Below are 26,442 nucleotides of genomic sequence, written 5' to 3'. Positions count from 1 at the left end.
CATGAGAAACAGTTTCCACTGCTGATTGAGTTGAAGCAGAGAGTTCTACCTCGGTGGGAACTTGCACAACCCCCATCACTTTATCATCTTGGTGCTTCATCCTCTTCATTGCATTCATTCTTGTGCAGCACCAGGAGGTGCAAGTCTCTCCTAGCACAAGTGAAGAAAATAATCAGAGAGTTTTACTGCAGTCTCTTCACCTGGCTGTCTCGCCTATCAAAGGCCTTTGTCTTCAGCTGTGGCTTAGTACTGCTGCAGGATCTTTTCTTTTTTTATCTTTCTTTTGTCTCTGCCCCTTCCTCCTGTCAAGAGCAAAATGGTTTCCTCTGTATTTAGTAGAGGTGCTGTGCATCACTGAAGAGCAGCACTCTGAGGTAAGCTCCAACACAGCTTTTATTCATGCTGTGCTGCTTCTTACCAAGGGCTCTTGTGTGCACAGGACCTATTTCTAGTTTCCATTTGCCACATCTGCATCACCCTCCTGTTTTGTATTCCCCTTTACTCCCCAAATTCCCTCTGTGAGACTCTTGTTTTCTTCTCTGTCCTGATTCTGCTCTGCTGTCTATCCCCCCCTGCTGTGTGTGGCCTGGGTAGGGTGGGCTGACGGGGTCTGCTGCCTCTTCCTGGGGCCCTGCTGGCGTCCCCTCCCTTTGTAGGAGGCTCCTTTCCTTGCCCATGCAGAAGGCACTGGGCCTCTTTGTGGCATGACATTGATCTGTGTGCATCAGAAAACAGAATGGCTCTGGAGGAGGAATGGCTTTGGAGCAGCTGAGAAGCTGACATCACTCAAAAGCCTTTAAAGCTCCTGTCATTTGGTCTACAAGGACTTTGGAGTGTGTTTATAGATGCAATCTTATAGATTGCCAGAGGGAAAAAATATTCCCCTGTCCTTTTTGCCTTTTCCACTATCAGAGGACACCTGGGGAGGGAAAAGCTGTGCTCCCAGCATCTGACTGCCCTCTCTGTGTTGCTCCGTGGCAGGAGGTGGGCAATCACCGACATCACTGTGCTGTTTGCTTTGCCTCCCTGCAAAGTGCCACTGCTGGCAGGGAGCCACAGCTGGGGCAGCCTGCTGAGGTGCTTTGCTCTCTCTTCCTCTCTCCCCAGCAGCCTCTTGACTTCATGGGAACAAAGGGATGATGTGACTGGAGCCTTATAAATGCTAACCCCCCTTTGAGGCTGTCGCACCGAACGGGAAGCGCAGACAGCCCCAGAATAGAAATGCAGTCCTCGCTCTGCTGCTCGGCAGAGGCTGCTCCAGGGAATGCTGCCTGCCACACTCCTCCTCGTGTGGCCGAGCTGCTTTGCCCCACACTGTGTTCCCCAGGCCTGGTGCTTTGACAGGACCATGGTCACCAGGAGGTCGTCCCCTACCTGGAGCTGGCAGGTGGATTTTGGGATGTGCCTTGCCCTGGCAGGGCTGGGCCTGGCAAGTGATGTTTTCTCCAAGGATGGAGATATGTCAGGAGGGTGGCAGGAGCCTTGGGAAGGTGAACAAGGAGGTGACCCTGGTTTTGAGGTCAGATCACAGGGGAGGCTGTGCTGTGCCTGCCCCCGTTGCCCCTGCTCTGAGGTAGGCTGCTTGTTGCCAGAATTGCAAATATCCCCTTCACCTGTTAAGAACTTACCCTCTCCAAACTCATTTTCCTTTTTGCACCAGACAGGGGGGCATTAGCACATGAACTTGCAGCTGCTGCTGGGGTGTTGTTCCCTCTCTAACACATTTACTGGGACATCTGTTGAAATCAACAGACCATTAGGAAGTACCCTGTAGGGGTGTTGATCCAAGTGAGGATGCACACCAGGTGGAGAGTTTGGATGTGTCAGCCAGATTGCAGGACCTCTACCAAAGCAAAACTTTAACACCTGCTTGCTTTAGCTGCCCTGAGCTTCCCGAGTAATCCCCTTGCTCCCTCTGCTCGTCCTTCATATTTGGTGTGTTTTCAGCTCCTGAGAGTGGGCATGCAGCATTTAAATGAGGCTCCAGTCACTGAGACCTGCTGCTCCTCCTCCTGCAGTCCAGGAGTCATGTGACAGTGCTGGATTTTGGACATCAGAAGATTAATTTGCGCCAGGCACGTGCTGCTCACTGGTGCAGAGACAACACTGTGTGGGTCAGTGGTGCTGAGCAGGCACAGAAGCGAGGTGGTGCAGCAGGGTATCACATGGTACTGAGGAGAGCCATAGCCTTCCCAGGAAAATCCTGCTGTCCCCCAGGCTTTGGCTGGCTTCCTGTCTGAATGAGGATCATGGATCTCTACCTGTTAGACTGAGCTCTTTGCAGCAAGTGCCATCTCCCAATCTTTGTGCTGTAATAAATCTCTTGGTGCTGGAAGTGAGGTATTACCTGCAGCACTGGCCTCTGGTATAAAGGCAGGAACCGTGCTGTGGCCAGAGCTAAATCTTTGGTGTTGACTTTATCAGAAAGTGTTTGGGCTGGGAAGGGGCTCGATAGAGATGCTTAGAAAAGACAATTGCAAGAGAGGTGTTCCAGTGTGCACGGATGAGTGTCCCCTCTGGGGGAAGAGAGACACAACGATGCTTTCCTGGAAGACATAGGTTGACTTCCTAGCTCAGGGACCCATCAAACCTCAAAGTTTCCCTGAAGACTGATGCACATCCAGGCTCTGGGTCCGTGAATGGACTATGGAGTTGTAGTCATATCCGACCTGACAGCATGGCAGGTCTTGCCTCCACCCAAATGGAGTCTCTCCATCACTGTCTGAATTGCTTTAGTCTTTGCCAGGTTAGGAAAAGAGTTCAGAGAGCTGGGGACAGGCAAACGTGTTCCTCCCTTTGTGCTATTGACATGTTTTAGCACAGTTTTAGCTGGTATTTCCTGGAGTTTGTCCTGAGCAGCTAAATGTAAGTAAAAATGGGAAATTTCACATGGAGGAAGAAAGTAGCTTTGGTAAGCACCAGCCTGGCATCTTGGACACTTTTAGGCAGCCCTTTGAAGACCCATTTCTAGGGGCTTTCACTGACAATGGGGACATCCTGACCTGAGTTGGTAACAGCAGACAAAACTTTGGGTCACTTTCCTGACCATCTTATGTACTTCTGTCTCATTTTCATTGCTATTCTTTAACCTCAGCCTTGCCACTCTCCAGAAAGTGCAGTAGTGATGACAACGTGCTACTTTCATCTGCAAATTGTGCTGATATCTGTTGGTGGAAACACCCATAAGATGCCGCTGTGCTGCTGGTAGGGGAAGGATGTAAGGCCACTCCTCAAATCCTCTGTTCAGTTTTTGGGCCCCTCACTCCCAAGAAAGACACTGAGGTGCTGGAGTGTGTCCAGGTAACCGGCAATAGGACAGGAGGAAATGGTCTCCAGTTGCACCAGAGGAGGTTCAGATTGGATATTAGGGAAAATTTCTTTACCAAAAGGATTGTCAAGCCCTGTACAGGCTGCCCAGGAAAGTGGTCAGTCACCCTCCCAGGGGGCATTTAAAAGATACGTAGATGTGGCACCTAGGGACATGGCTTAGTGGTGGACTTGGCAGTGCTGGTTTAATGGTTGGGCTGGATCATCTTAAAGGCCTTTTCTAACCTAAATCATTTTATGATTTTCTGCCTTGGCACGCAGGACCTGCCAGGCTTCCCTTGCACGTGTAGGTAGTCAGGAGGGTCACCAAGCTTGCAGTTTCAAGACAGGATCCAGGCTTTCTGACATTTCCAGTAACCATCTCTAATCATTATTTTAACTGGGGGAGAAGGGTTTGAACTTGCAACTTGTGTGAGGCTGAAGGTGTATCTGGTTTTTAGCAAGCAGTTCATATGATAGCGACCCTCTGGGAGTTAGGCTGAGATAAAAGAACACATCACTGCATCTTCCCGTGGCTGTGTCTGAAGTATCCAAGTTACAACACTACTTATTCTCAGCTTCATGCCCTAGTGCTACTGATAATGCATGTTTCCAGCTTCTGTCATGCACAAGGTTAAACATGACCTCTCCTGAAATGCTGACTGTCTTCTTCCCTGCACCTCAAGGTGATGGGCTAGGAGCAGATATGCTGAGAAGGAAATAAAAAAAAAAAAACACTCAAAGATGAGGAAATGTGTTTTCACACTCTGTTTGCAAGCTGAGATTGAAGGAGAAAAAGAGCAGGGACTGAACTTCTGTGTGGCAGCTGGGAACTGCATGGCTCAGGAGGCTGGGTAATGGGCTATGAAAGTCCTTCACCTCTGGGTTCACAGTGTTCATCCAGGCCAGCAGTGGGGGAATATTGTTGCTCTGGCAGAGCTGCTCAGTGGTTCCCGTCAAGTTAAAAGGACTTGGTTCCTCTCTGAGAAGCTTTATTCCTGCTGCAGCAAGTGCTTAGGGAACCAAGAGCTGGTTTTGGCAAGACTGTTGTTGCCCCATTGGAAATTACCAGGCTGCAATTAGACCAGCTGATAGAGGTGTGCACTTGTGACTTGGGCACACAAGTGTTTTCTCATCTGCTTGGTGCCAGGTGAGAAAATGTGAGTGCTCAACTCAAAAGAACTGAAGAGATGGGCTGGATATCAAAAAGCAGTAACTGGCTGGACTGGCAAGACAAGAAGTGAATGAGAGTACCTTCCCATGGGCAGATCAATCCTTGGTGGTGGTAGCTGTGAGCCTGGAGAACCATCCAAGACTACAACCAACTCCCTGACCGTGCCCTCCTGGGAACAGGGTGGTCTCACGTGTAGATGCAAACCATTACACACTTGTTATCAATACCTTATCAAAATGTTGCTGTCAGACCCTGGAGAAATTTGCATTCAAGGTTAGAGAATTTCTGGCTGAGGGACCAGTTGTATGAAATTCAGGAAGGGAGAAGTGTCAAAAGCATTTGCTATTCAGGAGAGGGCTGGGGAGGTGGCATATGCTTTTGGTGACTTTGCAGGCGTCAACAGTGACAAAGTGAAAACTTCCCAAGTCAGGCTGCACTCAGCTGGAGGCAGTGGAAATGCTAAAAGGTTGGTGCAAACTGTGACTGCCTCAGCGGCTCTGGGCAAGGAGTGCAATTATTGGCTTGACCTCGGGATAGGTGTCAGACAGGCCGTGCTTGAACACTGGCTTGTTTCAAGAGACATCAGAAAAAAATGTTCAAAACAGCCACTGATGGAAAACCTCCAGGAGGGAGCTTTGGGACCCTCAGAAGATGGGAGAGCAGCTAACTGTGTGCTTCACTGATGAGACTGGACTAAACAGAGCTTTTGCAGGAAGACTGATGAAAACTTTTAGGAAAAAGGTTCAGGAAGAAGAGCAGTTAGATCCAGATCTGCATTTTCCTGTGCAGATCTTGAGAGACTGCAATGCTTTACCCATCCTATGTGTTTTAGGCACTGTGACAAGGAACTTCAAGCATTGCCTCAAAATCTGGTGTTGAGCTGGATGCTTGATCCTGCTCTAGCTAAACTCCCCTGCTTTTAGAACAGATCACCATGCTACAATGTACTGTAAAATTGAACTGGTGGTGCCTTCAGGATGCTTGTACTATGTGTGAGACAGGCATGGGGAAAGCCTGGCATTCAGAAACTTGCTGAACTGGGAAGATGAGAGATGGCAAAGCCACTAAACCCATGCAAAGCACGGCTGTAGCCAGGGTGAGATAATGGGGCTGGCAGCTGCTGAGCAGGGCACCCTGGCAATGCTCTGACTGAGCTGAAGGGCCTGGAACACACCGGGATGGTAAAGGGCTTGAGGAATTCAGGTCACTGAATTCCGTGTGTGTGTGCTGCTGGTGGTGCCAATACCCGGCTGTGCTGCACAGGATAAGGCAGGAGGGAAGGGAAGGGATGCCCAACCTAGCCTGTGGGTGCAGGCAGCAGTCACATCTCTGATGCTGGGGTTGGGAGGGCTGTGAGCCGATGTCATGGGCTGAAATCCTTCTATGAGCGATCAGAGGAAGGGTTGGGGCCCTTAGGTTTGCCTTAACATCTGATGCCAGCTCCCCCGAGCTCCTTGGGGCTCTCTGAGCCTGTGCATCTCATTATTGCAGTGACCTTTCTCGGACTGCTTTGGGCTCTGCACAGCCTACCCCTGTCTATATTGAAAATAGGATTACTTTTTACTTTCCACCTCAAGAGGCAAATTGAAATCCATAGAGCAGGATTTAAGCTGCTAAGGCATTCCTATTAATTAGCCTGCTGAAAGTGGAAAAGGCAGAGAGGTAAGATGCAAAGCCCCTTTTCTTTGGGGTGGGCTGCGCCGGAGTCGTTGGGGGCTTTTCTGTTTGTTCTGTTTCTGAGGTAAGTATGCTCACTAATGTCCCCTGGGGGAGAGCAGCATTTAGCAAACAAAGCCCTGTGAAAAGGGAGAGCCAGAAATAGAAAGGCTGTGGATATAGAAGCCCCAGGCAGTGTCTTCCTCTGCCTGGAAGAAGCTTTCCTTATTACAAAAGCCGCCCTCTGACTGGACCTCTGATAGCCCCAAGCAGTCAAGGGAAAACAAGGCCGTCAAGGGGCAATTTTTTTTTTTTGAGGCACAGTAAAGACATACCCATAAAAGAAGCAGCAGGAGGGAAGGTGGGAAAGGGAGAAGGAACAGGGAAACAAAGGGAAGTTGTAGCCAGACCTTTCACTGTCTGAAAACAGTCTCAGCGTTAACCCTTCAACAGTGCTTTGAGCATCCTCAAGTCCTGAAAATCTGCTAATGAATCCCCAGGCTTGTACAAAGGTAAAAACTTTGCACAGGCCCAATTTGGACCATGTTTTGCTGAAGAAATGCTCTGCTTGTGGTTGATTCAGTGGTAAAGAGAAGTGTTGGGACCAAGGAGATAGCTCCTGGGACATAACTGAATGGCTGAAAGGCAGTAAATGGTTGGGAAGGAAGCCTGGGGGAGATCTGGCAGGATAAAGGTACTATCTCACGTGCCCTTGTTAAGGGTACCGACATGAAATGCACTCTGGAGAGTGTGACAAGCATTAAAGGGTTAAAGAAGATCACAAGGCAGAGGGACTTTAAGTGATTCTTAAACTCTTAAAGAAACATTCTGTAATGTTTCTCTGTTAATCTCAGGTATTTTTAAAGAAACGTTTTGTATTTGGAGGGAGTAATGGAAATTCACAGAAAACATGAAAAAGCTCAGTGATTTCCAGGAAATCTGCTAGTAACAGGTTTTGCTTTTGTGGGTAGCAGTAGTCAGACACAGCACAAAGGTGCTTTGTAATATCCCAATACCTTCTCTGTTAATACCCTCCAGATAAATTATGTCTTTAAAGGGTTATTTATGTCTCTTTAAAGAGTTACAACCATGCTTTTTGTGTCCCAGCTGGCTTCAGACTGCCCCACACCAGCAGCAATAACCTCTGTTCCCAGAAGGGTTTGCAGGGATCCACCTTGGAACTGCCAGCTCCAAACACAACCCTTCTGCATCCACTGTCCCTTTCTGAACTCTCTGTGTCCAATGCAGAGGCTGTGCTGGTGTCTTGATTCCTTTCATGTACACCTCCAGTGGGGAATATTGCATGTGAGAAGGAGCAGCTGTGGGGCAAACAAACCAAGCAGAAAGAAATCCTGCAGAAAGCTCCAAGGGGATGAGGATTTCGTTCCTTGTGGGCAAGGGGCTCACCTCCATAGGTTTGATCCACTGATGTTACATTTCTTGTTGATTATTTCCAACAGAAAGTCACAGGGTAATTCAAGACCTGAAATAAGGGACATGTGAAAGGCATAGGAACACACGCCTGTCTGTTGGGGCACCATGTATGTTGCTAACCTGACTTACTTTACCCCAAATCATGTCAGAAATGTGCATGGCAGCTACACACAGTCAGAGCTTCTCAGGGTGATGAGGCTGTTGAGGAAGGGTTAAGTAGAAACAATGGGATAAACTGGGCGAGGGGAAATGTAGGTTGAATACCAGGAAAACATTTCTTCACACTAAGGTCACTTGGGCTGGGAGAGAGGGAAGTGGCAGCTCAGCCAGCTGCCTTCTCCTCCGGGCGCGGGATGGCTGCGGGGTTGGGGATGCTGGGAGAAGAGGGATCAGGGCTCTGCAGAGACGCTGCCGGGCAGTGTTTTCTGCCTCCGAGTGCTCGTGAGCACTGGAAAAGGGAAATGTCCCAATGCTTTTGTGCCCCCTGAGAGTTTTTACTTCTGAAGAAGGAAAACCAGGGATTAAGTAAGGAAAAGGAGTGGCCTTAAAAGAATTCATTGGAAACCTTTACCTGAATAGGCAACAATCACTGCCCAGAAATATCTGCAAAGAGAAGGAACTCATTTAGCCGTGAACTAGGCTGATTAGGGATCCCTGATGGTAGCCTGGGGTGAGGCTCAGGCTTGGCACTGCAGTGGTGCTTATGGCAATTTGGACTGCAGCAATTCCCTGCACCCCCTGTCCTGGTCATGTCAGCACATCTGGAGAAAATCCTGCCTCTGTAGCTGTGTTTTCTGCTGAGCTGGAAGTAAAACATGTTGGTCTAAATGGTACCTAGATAGGCTGCAGTGTGGATGTGTGCAGGTATGAAGGAGTCTCTTTGTCTGAGGAGAAAGTAGATTCAGATAAAACAAACAAAGGACAAATATGGAATCATGGAAGAATTTTTTCATTTAGGTTTTGGGAATATTCAGCCCTTTGTGCTGGACAGTTTGCAGTATATGAGTAACAGGAAGTGAGGCTCTGAAATATTCCCTTGCTTTTCTGTATTGTACCTTATGACAGAAAAAAAACCCCAAAAACAACAAAACAAAAAAAACCAACAAAACACCCCACCTTTGGAAAATTGAATTTCCTCGTGTTCCTAAAGATCATGAAGGATATTTTTGGAGCAAGCTTTTCATTGTCCTTTGAGGGCTCTCTGGAGATGGATTTCATATGTCAAAGCTTGACTCCACCTTCTAAAAGGTTGCTGTCACAGCACAGGACAGAGATGGGACACTAAAATTAATTCTGCAATAATTCACCTGCCAGTCAGCCAGCTCAGCTGTGTCCCTAGTGTAAGTGGCACCCCAGATACTAGAAATCCTCTTGAATTCTTAATTTTTAGTTGCTAATTCAGATGTCACCTGAAGCTGCAACAGAAGAAAACACAACAACTACCATTCATTAAAGAAATTCCTTGGGAGAGCTGCTCAAGGTGTATTTGTACCCCTGGGCAGTGTGAACGAGGCCACTGAACTATTATCATTACCAGGAGAACTGCAACCAGGAAACTTCAGAAAACCATCAAATTATTTCAGTCCTTCTCTGAAGCCCACAGAAGAGGAGGCCAGATGGGAAAGGATTTTATCATGGAATCTGAAGATATTGGCATCTGATGTCCTTCTGGCCTGGGGACAAAACGTCTGAGTTCGTATTTGAAGGCTACTTTGAGGCATGAAATTGTGTGGTGGAGACTTGGTCTCATCCCACTCCGTGGTCTAACTGGCCTCCTTGAATCCAGCTAAAGTAAAGATGTTGCTGCTGGAAAAGGTGTTGGGGGAACTCAATCCTCCTCGCTCTCTGTGGAGTCAGGCAGGAGAAGAACTGTTTGGGATTGTTCACTCCCAGGATTACTCGAGGCATCATTTCCACACTGTGTGTGGGACACGGTTGTTCAGTCACTTCTTGGCTTGGCTTTCCCAACAGTAGTCTCAGCACCTGGATGGTCCCAGCTGGTGATGGGGCAGCTCCTGGGTGATACTGACTGTTGGCCATGGGTGACAAGCATGGCTTTTGTTGAAGACCCTTCACTGGCACAGAGAAATACAAAGTGGGCACCACTGGCAGGCTAAAATGTGACACTGCCATATGGATATGCTGGCACTGCTGCAAGACCCCTGCAGGGGTGTGAGCCAGGAACAGCAAAACCAAAATTAGAAGGGATTGCACTGCCTGGGAAAGCATTAGGGCAAATGTAGGTTTCACATTTTCTGCCACTAGTGACACCAAGGCAACAATGAGTGGCAAGGCATTGGGCAGAGTCTGCCCAACCTGCCAGACCCTCCTGCCTCCCCAGTGCTCCCTCGAGAACCTACTAAGACTTCAGGCAGTGACTGAAAAGAAATGATGCAGTTAATGAACAGGAGAAAATCAAGGTGGTGAGAGATACCTGTCATCTTATCTGGTGGCAGAGTGTGGATAAACGATGGTGGGGTGAAACCATCACAACAGTTTGGGGTGGCTCTAGCTGAAGCCACAGAGTGGGTCCTGGGGCAGCTGTGGGGAGCAGGCAGTGTTTGGCTGGGTGCTGCACTACATCATCATTGCTATGCTTCCTTGCTGGAAACCTTCCTCCTGCTTGAAGGTCCTCTCTGCCTCCCTTATTTTTCTTCTCCACATTGCAGTAATTCTGCTTGGGTGAGATGGAACTTGTTTTGCCTTTAGCAGCAAAGGAAATCCAGAAAACACCGTTGAAACTGGGATGAAATATGCTTGTTCTGTAAGGCTGAGTGGGTGGCTGCAACACTCAGCTGCGTGGAGATGCTTCAGATGAGTAAACAGGAGTAGGAAGTCCCTACCCAGACAGAACTCAGAGCAGAGATCCAAACTGTGGTTGCAAGATGAGTGAGTACAGAAAAGCTGGTTTGATATCACACAAAGTCTAAAGCTTTGGCTTCATCCTTATGGAAGACCTTTGTGGGGAGAGGGAATCCTAGCAAAGAGAGATGAACCAACTATCCAACAGGATAGGAAGTTCTCATGCCCCACGAGAGCAGCTAACTGGTGGAAACAATCTCTAGTGCCCTGTCAACTGGGGAAAGCAGCCCACTGCAGCAGAATAGTAGAGACTTTGAGATCTGCAGAGGAATGGCACCTTTTACTTTGTTTCTCTTTCCTTTTCAAATCAAAGCTAAGTTGTGCCATCCTCCTCAAACCACCAGACTGAAGTTCCAGTCTAGCTTGCACCCACAAAACCACACTGACTTCAGTGTGTGAGCTGAGTCCAGCCTTTGGCCCTAACCCCCACAGAAGTCGAGACACCTCAGTTCTGGGTTTGCCCAGGTCGTGTGAATGTGCACTCACAGTGCAGCCCTGGAAATTGGGGGAGGAGTTGTTTGTTTGATTTCTGATACCTACTTTCCCACCAAGCTGGTGCACGGAGAGCTTGGTGCCTGCAGCAGAGTGAGCACAGGCACTCGTTTCCAAAGCCAGCTCTGGGTGGAAGCAGCCCTGAGTTTGCTGCATGGTGTGGTGAAGGAGCCCAGCTAAAAGCATCCTGTGGCCCTGGCAACAGGGGGTTAACCAGAGGAGCCAAGTGGCAGTGGGCTCTCTGGAACGTTTTCTGCCACCATAAAGATCAAAAAGCTGTGGTCCTTTTCCCACTTCCCAGTGTGGTAGGTGGTGTTGAGCAAGGAAAGCCAAATTCAGGCAAAGGACTGTATTCAGGATCTGGGGAAGAGGTTTTGGGAATCACAGTTTATAACTGATAAAACTGAGATTTCACTGGCCTGATTTTTTTCAGAGATAGGCAGAACATGTGGCCCCTGTGTTACTGCACTTGTAGCATGGGCATTTGCCTCCCAAGATCAGGGCATGGATGTGTTGGGCTAGGAGCCTGGACACACAGGAACCCACCCTGAAAACCTTCCCATGATAGCTCAAAGCATAAAAGTAGACAAGGGAGAAAAACCAAGTATCTTCAGTCCTGTTCTCTGTTTTGGTTTTTTTTTTGGCCTTTGAAAGAATCTATGAAACTCTGAGAGCAAGGGAGTCAGGACCTGTGGGTGACAGTACTCAACATATTCTCCATGCTGGCATAAGACCTTCAAGAGTCTTTGGGTAACTGGATCAAGGAAACACTGAGTTCTTGCACCGCAAGAAGGATGCGCTGACAGGCTCTCATCGGGTACTGAGTTTGATTGGGAGGTTGGGTTGGACTGAAGTGTCCCCTCTGCCACATATAACCACTTCATTTCTGGCCCTTCTTAGTGCAGTGACAGAACTCTGACTTCAACAGGATGGGAATTCAGCTAAATAGTTTAGAAGTTATTATTTATTTGATGATTCTTTGCAGGAAGTGGCATCACGTGTGTGTTGGATCTGAGGTCTATACAAACTTGTGTCCCTGATGCTGGCAGCAAGAGGTTGGGGACAAGGACAATCACTTTTTTTAACCCCTTAATGTGCTTGCTATTGTCTTGGCAACTCCAGCATTTGAGTAATTTTGTTCTTTCTGTCCCGAGTACCTGGGAATATTTAAAGCAGCACACATGAGGGTTGGCGGGGTTTTTTTCAGCTCTGCATTGACATTCCTTTGTTATCAGCCCCAGAGCTTGTTGCTTTCATAGGAAGGAGAGCTATGAATGGTCCAGGAATGTGATGTTCCACTCAACCCTATCTCTTATCAGCACGCATAAGGCTGCTGTGTCTTGTGGAGAGCTTTTCCATTGCCATTAGCAGCTCGTTTCTTCTCCTAAAGTTGCTTTTCATTTTATGTATATCCTGCCTGCTCCCCTCCCCAAAGTACCCATCCATCTGAAATGGCAGCCACCTCATTTCCTTTGAAATCCCTTCAGCCCAGCCCTCTCCTGCAAGCTCAGGGCAGGCTATTCCAGCTTGCTCTGGGGGCACCTAAGCGATGTCTCTCCCCACCTATTCGTTCTGGAAAGAGGCAGTGGCAGTGCTGTGCTTCAGAGGACGCTGATGGGCAGGGGGCTGGTGCAGGGAGCACTTCCCTGCAGCCAAAAACCAGTCTCAGGTGCACCCCCTCAGCACGGTGGTGGGTGAAATTATATCTGCAGTAAGCAGGTATAAATATACAGGTAGAAAGCTGTAGGTAATGATGTCTTCACAAGCCCTGCCAAGGGCACTCCAAGGGCCAGACTTTGCCTTGAGCATCAGTTGCATCTCAGTTACCACAGTGGGCACCACGTGGACATGTGGTGGTGCTTGGAGAACGTGACCCCAGAAGGAGTCCTTCAGAGAGACTGATAAAGACACCCAGGCCATAAAAAAAAGAGATAAAAATAAAATAAAATCTAAAGAAAATGCCCTTTGGTATTTGTTTAAGATACAAGATAAGCTGACAAAAATGCAGAAGACAATTGTTTACACACACGCAGACACATACACCAGGAAGAAAATTCTTTTCCAAAAATAGCTGCTGACTTTTTATTTATAGACTTTTTTTTCCTCCCCTTTCTTCTGACATGAAGCAGAGCATTTACATAAGGGGCAAAGAGATCTGATGATGAATAACTGTTTCTTGAGCATACCAAAGTCCTCATTAGACCTGCCAGCAGGGACAGATGTCTGGGCCCAGGGATAGTACCAGAATTAGCAAGTATCATTTGACTGTCTGAAGTCTTCAACTAACAGTAGACAATCTCCTAGAAGTTCAGTGGGGTTTTTTTCAAAGCATCAAAATTGTGGCAGGTGTGATTTATTCAGTTAAAGAAGTTTCATGGAGCAGAATAAAAGGCTTAGTTTGTGTCTGAGCTACACCTTATTCAGTTTGGCTTCTGCTCCCAGGCCCTTGACCACTTCCTGGCCAGCAAGAAAAGTATGATTTTGATACTGGGTGAAGTGGGGCTATGCTGATATCTGAATCTTACAGGGGGAGGAGCCAAGACAAGCAGACTTTTGCTGTTGGGCCATCTCCCAAAGGCCTTCCTGCGGACCTCTGTGGATCTGTCCCTAAGACACTCACCCAAGATCATTCAGAAAGTTTTGGGCAGAGAAGAGAAGTCATGGTGCAGCATTACCAGGTCATCTGTATGTGCTGCTCTGAGACTGGAGTATGGACGTGTGGGGGACTTGCTTCCTTCTCGCACTGGCTTCTGCTAAAACGAAGCAGCTGTCAGTCACATAGCTGCCTTTCCTCTCCCAGGAGCTCACAGCCTCTTGTGCTGCCCTCACCTGCCTGCCGGGACACCCTTCTTCCTCATAATTTGGGGGTAATAATGTGATTGCTTTGCTAAAAGGACTTTGCAGCTGGCAGGTGAGGGCTGCCCCAGATGCATGTGGCCTCAGAGCTACAGCAGTTGCCTGTGGGCACCTTAAGGCAGTCTTATTTTCTGCTCACATATCCTTATGGTGGAAGTCCTTGTGGAGTCTGGAGTGCTGGACTGTGGGCTCAGGGGATGACGAAGGCAGAGGGGGAGGAGGCAGGTGACAAAGGAGAAGCCTTGCTCTTTGCAATGCACATAATACCAGGTGCCACCACCAGGAAGAGGATGACGGGAGCAGGGGCATGGAGAAACACGTTCTTTAGCTTTGTGTGCGGGTATTTTTAGTCTTGCAGAGTACAGAACCAAACTTCAGACAAAAATAGCTATCCACTTACATAACATCCTTGCTTCCAGAACTTCCCCCACCGAAGCCCTGGGAGGCTCCTGGAGCAGGGGGCTGTCAGTCAGAGCGCAGCCCTGACTCAGCGCAGACGCACATCCCGGCACTGCAAAGTCAAGATTTGCAGAGTTTACACTGCACAAGGCGTGTGATGGCAAAATGCAAAGCAATGTCCCAGCTGCATGGTCCCAAGGATGAGGTGGGGTGTTGACCAGGACAGAGAGATGCAGATGGGGCCATTCTTCCCCTTTTTTCCCATTTGCCCATGACAAATGGACAGGATGAAGAGAGGAGGAGGCAAGTGTTTTGATTCTATGGGTTCCTGGTTTTGCTTTGTTAGATTTTCTTGAACAGTAGGCAGGCCAGACACTGAGCCCTTGCTCTCTGTTGCCTTGCAGTGGGAGCTGTTGGTCTGACATGGCCCAGTTTTAGTGTCCCTGTATCCCTGCCACTGCATGACTGACTTCTCAGAAGTGAGATTCCAGCTCAGAAGCTCTGTAGCTGAAGAGGTCTGGAGTCACAGTTCACCCTTTGACCCTCTCCTTAGGACAGAGGCATACTCATGCTCAGGGGAAAGTTGCCCAGTCACATCCAGGGCTCCAGTTATTCCGGTGATAAACAAGGGGAGTGTGGTGTCAAGGGTGCTCATTCTTTCCATTTGCACTTTGAACATGCATGGTTAGAGATTAGTAATGTGTCATCCTTTCTTCATCCTGTTTTCCCTTGGCAGCCATGCTGTAAGTGGATGAGCCCGGGCAAGTAGGTGATACTGGTTTGTTTGCCAAAAGCAACATTACGTGGCGATAGCACTCGCTGGCTCTGAAGGACCAGCTCTGCTGAACGTGCTTGTTTTCCTGAGGCACCAAGGTGGAATGGGTTTCGGTTAAAAATAACTGACCTCCCCGTGCTGAGCCTGAGCATTTCTTCCTGGGAAGCCATTTTTAACCACAGATGGTCACCAGATGCAGTGGCTATCCAGGAGATCAAAGCTGGAAGCCCACCATGGGGAGGAGTTGAATTCTTTCCTTTTGCTATCAGACCTTCTCAAGTGGAACATCTTCCTGGTTATCCGCTGGTGTGAAGGGGAATGTTTGGGGGGAATATGTGGGAACACGGGGTCAATGAGAGGCGTGCAGTGATGGGTGTATGTGTGCATGCTTGGGAACAAACACTGACTGCTGATGGATTCTGAGAAAGCCAGGGCTGTCCACCGTGTCCCAAAATAGCTCATGTAAACAGGTGGCCTTACACTGCATCCATGCTCTGCGATGGAGATGTACAGCCCTGAAACGTAATTTGTTATGCAATTTATCAAAATAGTCATCCTCCAGGGGCTTTTTCTTAGCGAGAAGAGACAAGGAAAAACTAGAGACCAGCTTGCTTTATTGAGATAAATAGTAAGTTGTTTTCGAGTGATTTTACTGGGAGTCTTGTGCGACGTCAGAATATAGTGGTGCATTTATAGAAATGTTATTTTTATCTTAGCTATGTGCAGGGGTGGTGCTAAAATATCCATATTGTCAGTGGCTGTGGAGAAAATATCTTCCAACTCCCTGTCTTTTCAACAGCATCAGCTTTGGGCGTTGCTGTAGGTCAGGTCCCTCTGTCATTCTCCCAGAGGAACATACATCACATGTAGGATGCAGAGATGGTCTGTGGGTGTATCTGTTGGGGGGAAAGCACAGTCTGGCAGCTTGGGCAGCAGACAGATCTGCTTTCTGCACTACTTTTCCTGACTACATCACACCAGGTGTACTACTTGCCCACGGGCTCAATGCTGAAATGTGGAGGGCCCTTCCCCGTGTCTCAGCTGTGATGGCAGGATCCACTGCAGCTTTGGAGGTGCTGGCATGGGGTCCTTATCTCCGGTACAGCAGAGCTGAGCTGTGATCCATGCAGCGACCATCACGTGCTTCCCATTTGCTTCAGCCTCAGCCTGATATATCTCACCTTGGCAGATTCTACCTCCAGCTAATTTTTTTATTCTTTTATTTAGAGATGTTCAGACATTTCCAAAAATAGAGGGGGTGAAAATGCAGTGTTTTTCCCCAGTTAAAATTCTGGCCAGCTTTTTCTAGAGTAGCTCTAATACTCATACTGCTGGGAATTATAAAATATGTTGGGACCCAGTCTGTTTGCCAGCCCGGTACCTCTAGGTTATGCTGTGTCAAACCTTGGAGGGCAGGAAAGTAATTTGCATATGCTCAAATGGATTTTACTGAGAAATTCCCAGAAGATTTTATATGCTTTAAGCAAGTCCAAGCCAGGGACTGTGTTAGACTTTGGCAGCTGGCAAGTCTGTCCAAATACCTGAGTTGGAGGCAAGAAGAATGTCCTCCTGTGCTGTTAGTGCTCATCCTGTTAATATACAGACAAAGATCAAACAAAACTCCTGAAAATATGAATAGAAGTGTCTTCAGAGCAGAGCCTGGCTATGGCACAATAAAAAGGCACACAGAGGGGCGTAAAATAAAATCCAGAGTTCTCATTCAGTGAGTGATCATAATCCAGAACAGGACCTGAATGTGGGAGGGGAAAATGGTCTGCAGTCATTGTGGTCGTGCAGTACTACCTGCACAGTGAGTTAAGGAGTTAATATCCCCAGAGATCTGAGCGCATGTTTTGCTGTGCCCCCAATAGTCTGCGCTGGATCTTCATGGAGATCCTGGTTTGTCCAAGTCCCACCGTAGTGGCTTAAATCCATCCTGCAAGCTCCCTTGATACCTCATTGTTGGAGGAAACAAACCCTAAAGGCCTTTGGAAGCTCCTGCAGAGCACTGATTCCTTTTCTCCTGGTAGCTTTTCTCTAACTCTGGCTTTTTCTGCACAATTTGCTCTTCTCATGGCCTGGCATCAGTCCAGGATTCAGGAGGGTTTTGCTATTGATTTCTACAGGACCAAGATGTTGCTGTGGGTGTTCCACATCACTGCTGTGGCTGTACAACCTGACATCTCTGCCTAGACAGGCTGTGGGAATTAAGTGAAGCATTTGCCCCAAAGGCTTTTCCCCACCCTTCCGGCACTCATTGTGTCTGTGAGGACTTTCTGCCCCTGCACAATAGTCTTTCCTAGGATGTTCAAAGTACTAAAAGAGGGCAGGTTTTCATGCAAAAGCAAGTCACAGGCAGATCTGATCCCTAGCACTGCTTTACAAACTGGAGAGCTAGCAGGGAAATGTAATTCCCTTACCCTTGTCGGGTAATGCCTTGAGTGCTTGCACAGGATGGGCTACTCAGGGGACAGGTACCACCAAGAGTGGCACATGATGCATGGCCAGCATCTCCTTTACATAAAGCCCCACGTACCCAAATGAGTCTTTTTCAGCAGAGGAAAGGCAGAGAGATACGTGCCGAGTCTTGTTTGTACCCACAATACCACGCACATGTTCCTAACTTTTTATAGAAACACTCTTGGTTCTCTGGGTGTGCGTTGGTTTGGGTTTTTTTCATCTGTGGGGATTTGTCCCACGAGTTGGTCCAATCAGCTCCCAAAACTGAGTGATCATGGGAGGCTGTACAGTGAAAATAACTCATGAGAACTGAAAAAGAAAAATGCTCAGGACATCCAGGCTATTAATAAAAGCGAGTGTTGCAGAGCCCCGTATAAGTTTGCTGCATCAAGGACTCAGAAGTAGCTACCCAAACTATTTTGGTTCTTTCAGCCAACAGACCACTTGAGCTCACGTTGAATTTGTGATATTTTGGTGTCCGTTCTGTGCAAGAGGAGCTGGTGCAAACCTGCCTTAGGGGCACGGGTACAGCACCATTGCACTGGAATGCTATGGAGCATCCCGTGGCACCTCTCCCATGGAGGCAGCGGGCTCGCCAGTGATTTTGGCATGGCTACACCCGCAGGTGGCTTTGGAGAACCTCAGCCTACAGCATGGCTGTGTTTCTTCCACTCTTACCCATGAGCATGCACACTGCTTTAATCCAGCGCCAAGAGCTTCCTACTGCTTCATAAAGTACTTGCAGCATCGATTTCCAGTCTTTGCACTATGGGAGCAATAACTAACCGAGCTGTAATGTTTTCCATTGCATATTTAACTCTGTATGCATGCCGTGGCCTTGCCAGAGCTTGGATTTGCAATTCCACAGCCTGGAAAATGCATGCATGAGGTACATCATTAGTGAAGGATCCCAGTCAAAGTGATGCCTTCTCCACCACAATGTTAGAGATCAGCGCACAAACAAATTGCTGCGCTTCTGACGGAGCACGTCTATAAATACAGGAAGAGCTTTGCTTTGCTGTGATCCACGTCTTCCAGGCAGATCTGAACCCCCACCCTCCTCTTCCCTCCGTATTGTGCTGATGCCGGATCAGCAAATGTTCAGAGAAACAGGATAGGCCACAGCTGTAAAGCAGCGATGGCATCTTGTGCACTGGGCTGTTGTTGTTTTTTTTAGCGTGAAAGGCTGGAGTAGTGCAACACTGAAATTGCATTGGCTAAGATAATAAATGGATCAGACAAATATAGCTGGGCATATGCTGAGTGTGGGTATGGGTTTTTAATTTCCCTTCTTCAAACCAAGATCTATAATAAGATGTTTCCTGGCTTGTGTGTGAGTGTTTTTAATAGTGTCTTTTTTTTTTCTTGCTGGATATTTCTGGACATGGCTGTACTAGCCAAGCCCTGCTCAGCAGCTACAGTGGAAATTGTTTTACATCTCTGAGTAGAGAGTACAGTAGGTGCCATAAACTATTCTTCAAGTCTGCTCTGTCAATGGGTGAGCACATTAGCAGCCTTTCTTTGCAAACTGAAGCAGCATCGAGATGGCAGAGGAAAGAGGTTTTGTTTGCAGGAGAAAAGCACAATTTTCAGCTGACTCCTTGTTGGAGGAAGGGAGAGTGTGCTTTTATTTTATCTGCCTCTGAAGTTGCAATAGGTAGTGGATTTGCTCCTTGATCTTCTCCTTTATCAATCCCAAATCCAGTCCAGTCTGGACACCAACTCTTCTCTGAGGGCCAGCAAATCCCACAGCCATGCAGCAAGCAGGAGATGCTGCAGGATTAAGGGGCAGGAGGAGCTGGTAAGCAGAAAGCTTCTCCCACCATCATGCACACACACACCAGCAGCAGCTACAGCCATGGATTTGCATGAAACCAGAGTTTGCTGAGTCCATACTGTGCCCATCATCTCTTAAGGTGAGTTAATTCAGTTCTATATTCCCCATCCCTGTCCCACATTACAAAGGCAGGATGCTCTGAGAGTCACCCTGGGCAGCAGCATTTCTCCATCACTGCAAGAGCTGGTACATCACCTGTGGATAAAGTAGGGCTTTGGGGCCGGAGTGAGTCATGTATGGTGACCACTCCTTGTGCTGGACTTTAAAGTTTACTGGCAGCTTTTAAGCTGTCAGTAGAGGCAGCCTATTAGAAGCCCTATGAAATGTGTGTACTTGCTTAAAATCCCATCATCAGATGTCATCTGAATGATGAATCTGAGCTTCCACTCAAACAAAATGATCCCACACCCAGCTTTACCAGCTTTGACCTAGGTGTCTCAGAAACCTGAAGGGGTATCCAAGGTATGCTCTTATTTTAACCAACAGGATTTATTTTTACAGTCAGCATCATGGCTGGAAGAGGCCTGAACTGCAGCCATCTTCAGACTGGAGCCAGCTCCCAGGTCTCAGGGAGGACATTTCTAAGCCTCCTGCATAATACTTGAACTTTAATTTGCCATGAGTCAGCATGGTAGTGATGTTATGGGAAAGGTAAACATTGGACTAAGGAAGTGTGTTCCACAGGAAAAGATCAAACTAACTCGACCTGCTGAGACTGAGGGAAGGACATTTCTCCAGGGCACAACAAGCCAGCTGAGAGAAGGAGATATTTCTGTTTCTGCTAAGACACTTGCATCCCACCTCTGTGGAATCAAGTACAGGGACATCCCTGATTGAAAAGGGAGACAATGGAGCAGTGGAGCATTAGTTCCTGCTCTGACTAAGAGTTCAGTGGGGAAATACTTTACTTCTGTATCTCTTCTCCTCATCTCAGGGATGGGATCATCGCCATCGCTCTGCCTTATGCATGTTAACAGAACAAGTAATCAGATCGTATCATTTCAGGGCCATGTCAGTCCCTCTGATAAGCAAGTTTATAGCTCCAAGAGGCAGCAGTGGCTTTAGGAAAAACTGAGCATGAAAGTGGGTTCTCCTGTGGGTGGAGAAGGACACCGCCCTGATCAGTTCTGGCTGTCTTCTTCTGCAAGCAATAATGCACGTTCTTCCTGGGCCTCTGAATCAGGTAACAGTGGGCAGGGGAGGAAAATAGGACCCAAACAAGCATTTCCATAGGAATGCAATTGACTCCTGTGTCTTAAATACCAGCTCCCACCTTGAATTTGCCACTTCATCCCCAGTGTGATCCCAGCTCTGATTAGTTGAGCCTTAACAGCTCCTCTTTTCAGGGTGCACGTGTAGGGCAGTATGTCTGGAATCAACTTTACAAAAGGGGTCTGTCCTCTCCTTCCCCCATGTCCAGCTGGGCCATGCTCAGCTGCTGGGACAAGGAGTGCTGGGAGCAACTGCAGGGGCAGCTGCACTGCTGAGGAGCACACCCCTCACACCCCTTCTGCTGGGGTTGGAAAGGGGCTATCCCACTGCTGGTCCCACCAGGGCTGTGCCACCATGCCCCAGGCTCAGCTCCCATTCATTCAGACCAGCTGCAGCCCTGGCTGTAAGTGCCCAGGGCTGGGGAAAGTGCTGCTGCTGCTGCTGCTGCTGCTAAGGTGGCTCAGCAGTGGATGCCGAACAGGTTCTGCCTGTAGAGAAAGGGCTTTGTGTACAAGCTGCCTGAGCTGGCTGATGTGTGTGGTGTTTTACTGAGGGCTCTGCCCTGCTCAGCCTGCACTGCGCCTGCGGCTGCGACAGAGGCAAAACTCACATTATCCTGCAATATACTGAGGATTTGCCCCCATTCCTTGGACTTGTTGGGCACCAGGTCTGCCTGGGCTTGTGTTTCACATTTGGGCTGAAACATCCCATGGCCAGCTGTCAGGAGCATATTCTGTCTGCACTGACATTTATCACAGCCTCAGTACTGCACCTGTCCTCATTTATTATCCTGTATATACCAGGTGGAAAGGCCAGGGTGTCTCATGGCAGGAGGCAATCCTGGGCTGCAGGTGCATCCTCATCCTGGTACAAAAGGCGGGAGGCCTGTGGCCATGGCAGAGCTTCTGCTGGGGGTACCAGCATCCTCTGCCTGCGGGAAGGGCACACACCTCACTGCCTCAGCAGGCACCCTACAAACGGGCTTTTGCTCCCAAATGTAGCCACAGTGTTTGTGTTCCTTCCCTCCAACAGTTCTCACTTCCCAGGCATTACCAACACATCCATGCATCCAAGCAAAGCAAGGCCCAGGGGGCCATGAGGATGTCCCAGGTTACACAGTGACACACAGATGTCTCTGTGGCCATGCAGACAGTGCTTGGCCCATCTCCTCCTATGGATGTGGTGCAAACCAAGAGCTAAGATTGCGTGACACTTGCTAAACAACGCAGAGACACCTCTGCTTTGGGAGGGTGCTTAGGAAATTCTTCTTGTTGAAATCAACCCACAGCCGGCTGCTTTCCTCCTGTGCTGGCTTGTGCCGAGTGATCGCTTCCCATTTTCCTCAGATCCAGCTTTGCAGATCTGCATGGACACCTCCCCCCAGCCTGAGACTGAGACCATTGTGTCTGAGACAGTCTGCACACATAACATCTTATATAAACAATAATGGGCTTCGTGATTGCTTCTGCTGCTGCCATGGCATCATCCCTTCTCCGCACGTCAATCACCACCTTCCCCCAGGGAACATTCCAGTTTCCCAGGAGGTTGTGAAGCTTTGATCGCACGCCAGGGCAGTGGGATGGAGCACATAACCATCCCTAAGCCCTTCCCATGCTGACACCCAGGAAGATGACCCTGAACCTGGCTGGCAATGGGACAGCGAGGCACAGGGCAGGGTGCACTTCACAGTGCTTCGCATGCCTGAAAGGAGATGGGAGAGGTTTACCCTGTCCTTGGAGCAAGTGAGATTGGTAGCAACATCTTTCCTCTCAAGCCATGATGGGAGAAGGAGTTGATTCACCCCTGACACCAAGTGCTAAAGTGTTTGTTCTGGCAGCCAGTGCCAGGCAGCAGGAAGACACTTTTGACAAAGAGATATTAGGTAAAATGGAGCGGTGACCCAAGGAGGTGTAATTAGCCCTGCTGTCACATAGGAAAGGACATGTTTGTACAGATTATTTCCAATTTCTAGCAACACCTGCTCACTTGCTTTAACCAGGTTTCTCGAAATAAGGACTAATTAGCACTTCCTTGGAAGGCCAGCTCTCTCCAGGCAATGGCTTTACCTCTCAATCGGTATTCCTTCTGCAGGAAGGCACATTAATTACTGTATCAGGAAAAGCTAATGGTAGCAGGAAACCATTTCCATGCCTAAAGCTACTTCAAGGAGAAGGCAGAGCTCACTAGATCTGGACTTCCTTGCTAATGCCAGGGGTGAGGGCTGTGCAGTGGGTTTCCTTCTCTGCATCCTTGAATGAGAACAGTATTTTGCATCTAACTGATTTCTGTGTGGTGCTGCTCCCCCAGTTTGAGGCAGCAGCTCAGGGCAGTGCTTGTGCCACCCCAGCAGTGGCACAGAGGTAAGTCTGACCACCGTGGTGGCTTGGGGCCAACAAGAGCTGCTGTGGCATCCCTGTTGGAGTCTTCTGAGCAAGGCTGTGCCAGGAGGTGGATAAGGCTCCCTGTGTTTTTCTTTGCAAATGTAACTATAAACAAGGTTCTGACCACAGACAGGTATTAACTATAATTTGAGATTAACAGTGTTAATTGATGCTGCTGATAATTGATGTTTGTAGAGTACCAATCTAGCCAAGCTCCTCCTAAAGCCAGGGGATTGTGGTGAAACTGATGAAGTCTCCCTGGGATCAGCTGAGTGGTGCTATGATGCTGCAGCTGAGTGTGCCAAGGAAAAAGAAATGTGTGACTGGCCAGGGCAGTGCTCCCGGCCCAGCCCTTCATCCCTGCAACTAACCACCAGCTCTGTTGAGGCTTCACAGCAAAGAACCCCCTTTTGAAAACCTTCTGCTTTCCTCTCCTGCCTGAAGGGATGAAGAGCAGCCATCAGCTTGGCTGTCCCCAGCCCTTGTCTCCTTGTGAGTGATGGGGATGACCTTCTTACCCCATGATGTGATGTATTTCTGGAGGTGTTTTTGTATCCTTTCAACCTAGTTATCCACGAAATCAGTCCTCTTTTAAAAGCTGTGGTTTGGTGGCTTCCACAGCACTGCAGTCTTTAGGAAAAGAAGGTTTTTTGGGAAGTGATTTGTACTGCAGCCTGCCATATAGTGCCACAGAGCACCAGGCGACAGGACACTGTCAGTCTCACCTTCCCTGTGCTTAAGGCCATCCAACCACACCTCATCCCTCATGCCCTGAGCCTGTGAGCTTGTTTTTTGGCTAAAACATATCTTCCACAGAGCTATCCAAGCTGGCTTTGACCATCTCAAAAGATGGGGACTCTGCTGTTTCCTTTGGTGCTTGTTTCCAACTCTCAGGCTTGTGTTTCTGATGCATTTCTTACTTCTCCAGTTTTGGTCTACAGCTTTTATTTTTGGTTCTCCCTTTTTCTGACAGAGCCTTTTACTGCCTGGAGTTATGTGTTCATGCACTGTAATTGAATCCGCTGTCTAAGAGGATGGTTCTCCAGGTACCTTCCTATCAGCACCTTCTCCAGCTGTTTTTGAAGCCGTGGACACCAGGACATGGATGCTGTCTCTTAGTTCCAGGTTAAAAATTCTTCTGAATGTATTTTTAGGACCTGGTTAATGCTTTGTGCTAGAACATCACTTGCTGTTCCTCTGCAATTTCCCTGTATCTCCTTCCCTGCTTTCCTCTCCTTCCTTTGTTGCACTGAACTCTTGAACACTAAAAGGAACACAAAAGGCACAATTTCAGAACTCATTTAAGGAAAATTTATTTTTTTCTCTACCCAATCTATATGGAAGTCACAGCCATAAAACAAAAGTGAGGCCAAGCAAGGACAAACGTGCACAAATAACAAAAGATATCTGCAGGAATAAGTATATTTTAAAAAAATTTAAGACCTTTCAGAGAGTTTTAAGGCCTTGAACCCTCTGGTAGCCTTAACTCATGGGGGCTTCAGAGAAGTTCTGCCTTGGGAAGGTTGTTCAGGAGGGGTTGTGCAGTGAAACATCTGCCTGTGCCAATTGCCAGGCCAAGGTAGAGCAGGATAAGGACCAACAGCCTGAGCCAGTGGGGTAGCTCCTGCATACCTGTGCTTGTTGTCATGGCCCTTGGAGACAGATGTGTGACCCTCCAGACAATAGAAATCCCTATTCCCTAACTGACCTAGTTCAGCTTCACACATAATTTAACATGCCTTATAATATTTTATAGACTTCACTCTGTAACTCAGCATTGAGCTATTATTTAATGAAATTATCCCCAATAGGGACCTTAGGAGAACTAATTGTACATAAAAGCTTCGGGGGTGGGGTGTTGGGAAACATCCACAAATGCTTTAAATACTGAATTTTGCTTCCCTTAATATTTATTCATTTATAGCCTCTTTTCTGGTTGCAATTCTGCAGATACACTTCAGCATGATGTTGATTAAATCTGGTGCCAGTGCAAACCAGTATCAGACTCAGAATTTTAATTGTTCTCTAACCATTTTGCCAGCTGGGACATTTTTTTAATGGCACTTGTAGATGTGTGAAAAAGCAGTTGCAGGAGATTTCTAAGGAAAGAAATTCAAGGAAGTCCCTTTGTATGTGCATCCAAGAATCTGGATACTCTTCCAGGCAGTTTTGCTTGAGGTCTCCTTATGGATCTCAGTCCACATCCACAGCAGAAGGCTGAGCAATGGCTTGGGCAGCACTGAGGGGAACCCCCTTGCAAGAAAGGAACATCTATTTATTATTTTTTCCTGTTTATTCTTCTCAACACTGAATCTGCAAAATAAATACAATCCATTGGGTTTTGATGACCACTTGAATGCTTTGCAAAAACACGATGCCTTATTTTATTATTAGGTTATTTTAAATGTTCTTTATTGTTTTATTATACCCAATATCTCAGCAGACCTGTCAGCTTACAGCAGACTCCAGGGAACTCCAGTGTGTTGACACAACTTGCAAAGGATGACACGGAGTCGCCCATCGTGACTTTGCACTGGGGACAGGGGAATGAAATGGAGCAAGTCTTACCCTCAAGGGCCTGGAGAACAAAGACACTTGAGAGGCACCTGAGTGCTATTGGTGGTATGAAGGGCAAGAGGACATGGGAACTCTGGTACTTGTCCCCCAAAGGGCTTTATAGCATGCCGATTCCCATGAAGGAGGACAGCTTCTGGTACAGGTTGATGAGTAATATTTTTCCTACTGCTGCTGAAGCCACTGGAAAAATCTGGTTGATCCAGGATGTCACGTCAGAACCTAATTCCCATTTCTACTAACACCCCCACACTTGTGTTCAGTGCTTAATAAAAGGTAAGCTCCAGTCAATGGGAAAATGTGCTTAAGAGCTTTATTCCCTTTCTTAAGCACTCTGCTGTGTCTGGCCCCATGCAATGTGTCAAGCACTCATTACTCTTATCTTTTATTGTTTTAATACAGATAGCTGTGTGGAAATAACCCTCTCACCACAAAGGTGGGGATTTTTTGGAGGGGAGGCCACCCTGTGCATATGCACTTACTAATAACAATGTGTTTGGGTGATGTTCTGTCTTTCTGCTCTGAGGAAATAAAGGGGAGGAAACATGATTGTCTTGGAGCAGGTACAAAGCTTTGAGATGCCTGGCTTGGATGAAGTTGCAGAAAGTGTTTCTCTTTGTATTGCAGGGCCTGGCAGCCCGGTGAGATAATAGAAGATAAAGCAAATTGTACGACAATGGAAAATGCTGAGCTCCCCAAGTAATTAAAGGTTGTGTAAGACAGTCGCATGGCTTGCGAGGATTATTAATGCAGTCACGTTTGCATTATATAAAGGGTAATTAAAATGCAGCCTGCTTACCATTGATTACACCCTTTGCCTGGCACTGGTAGCAGCGGCTGCACAGCCAGGCAGCAAAGGTGGCTTGGGAAGCAGTGACTGCCAGCAAAAGGAGAGGCTGTGGAGTGCAGGATGCCCAAAAATGTGGGACCACTGCTGGGCCATGGCTTTGGACAAATCTCCCAGCAGACTGTGTCCTCTCCCTGTCGCACAGGCAGGAGGGTGCCTTTTGCTCCCACCATGCCA

General features: G+C 47.9%; 1 long non-coding RNA gene across 2 annotated transcripts; it reads left to right on the top strand.

Annotated features, from left to right (window-relative positions):
* The first annotated feature begins 216 nt into the window (after window positions 1-216).
* On the top strand, window positions 217-26,142 carry LOC121675974. 2 transcript variants are annotated; one of them, XR_006020304.1, is made up of 4 exons: window positions 217-374; window positions 23,818-23,969; window positions 25,288-25,694; window positions 26,046-26,142. It is a non-coding gene; the product is annotated as an uncharacterized LOC121675974 (long non-coding RNA). The 2 variants fall into 2 exon arrangements; XR_006020305.1 differs by lacking the exon at window positions 217-374 and adding an exon at window positions 19,505-20,434.
* Window positions 26,143-26,442: the final 300 nt, after the last annotated feature.

This window comes from Corvus kubaryi, unplaced genomic scaffold, assembly GCF_017639235.1.
Source record: "Corvus kubaryi isolate FWS band 111438036 unplaced genomic scaffold, C.kubaryi_AGA036_p1.0 76, whole genome shotgun sequence".
Taxonomy (NCBI): Eukaryota; Metazoa; Chordata; class Aves; order Passeriformes; family Corvidae; genus Corvus; species Corvus kubaryi.
This window is presented reverse-complemented; position numbering and strand designations above follow the sequence as displayed.